The sequence below is a fragment of the Anneissia japonica genome, unplaced genomic scaffold (assembly GCF_011630105.1).
Source record: "Anneissia japonica isolate Jap-2015-1 unplaced genomic scaffold, ASM1163010v1 scaffold20831_len1154_cov129, whole genome shotgun sequence".
Classification (NCBI taxonomy): domain Eukaryota; kingdom Metazoa; phylum Echinodermata; class Crinoidea; order Comatulida; family Comatulidae; genus Anneissia; species Anneissia japonica.
Genome location: NW_022702162.1, coordinates 1 through 1,154, shown reverse-complemented (window position 1 = coordinate 1,154; position 1,154 = coordinate 1). Strand labels below are relative to the sequence as shown.

Here is a 1,154-nt window from a genome sequence, read left to right as displayed (position 1 = left end):
CTTACTTCTCTTCCGTGTTTTGTGGGGCGTATGATTAACATGGGCTAGTTTGATAACAGGATTCCTCTCAAGATTACCAATCAGTATCCTAATTTTTGATTCAACAAGTCCAACCCTAAAATAAAAAAAGTAATTATATTTCTTGTTGTACTGATTTCAATCGTATCATATCCCTGGGTTATAATTGACTACTCTATAACAAGTGTTAGCAAATATAGAGGTTGTAATGAGTTCAATGTTTAAAATGTGAATTTTAACTGCAAATGGGGAGGTTTTGTTATATACCACTCTCTCCTTCCTCCTACCCAGCAAATTTCGTATCTCTGGTAGAATTCCCACTAAAATTGGGCAAGGTTGTTGTGAAGTCAACATAAGGAGCTGAGCGTTTGGCTGATTGGTATGGTTCTTGCCTCTTGCACGTCAGGGCCAAGGTTCGAGACCTGGCTCTGCAGCCGAGTACTGAATTCGGGTCTTTTATAAACGTTCAGCTCCTCGAATAACCCTTTCAGGAGAGTTAGGCAATTTAAGGACCTGTGTATCCTTTGTATGTTTAGTTTAAATTACTTTAAATGAAGTGGCGCTGCACTGCGCTTGCCGTGGGTCCGCAAGGGACCCAGCCCATATTCCCAGTGTTTATTACATTGAGAACAAAAAAAAAGATTATTAGAGGGGAGTATAAACAAATAAATGGCTGATTTTCTTACCATTTTAAATGATCTTTTTCTGAGCCTGCAATTGCACTCAATACAATGTAATGTCTGCAAAACAAAACAAATACCAGTATTAATACTGAGGAAAGTACACTGAAGTGTTAAATCAAGCATCTACACCATTTTTCACTTAATTTTATTTTTAATAATTAAACAAAAATGAAAAATGAAATAAATAAAAATACTTACTTGTACTGATGGAAAAAGTTAGTAGGCTCAAACAATTTATCCCAGGGCAACTTTCCTTTAACAATTTCCTCTGTTACCTCCAAACCTGGAATAATGGAATTGCAATAATTATCACAAACATATTTATCTAAAAATATAACTTTCCACAAAGAAAAAGTATTAACTGTAATCAATCATGTAGCTATTTTTCAAAAGTTATTTTTTAAGTTATAACTTGTACACAGTGTTCCACTATTTATTCAGGTACAAAATGAC

General features: G+C 34.6%; 1 long non-coding RNA gene across 1 annotated transcript; it reads right to left on the bottom strand.

The window, feature by feature from the left end:
* Window positions 1-5: 5 nt before the first annotated feature.
* LOC117103810 lies at window positions 6-984 on the bottom strand. Its single transcript, XR_004444661.1, has 3 exons — window positions 900-984; window positions 705-758; window positions 6-115 (listed from the first exon to the last, which is right to left on the bottom strand). It is a non-coding gene; the product is annotated as an uncharacterized LOC117103810 (long non-coding RNA).
* Window positions 985-1,154: the final 170 nt, after the last annotated feature.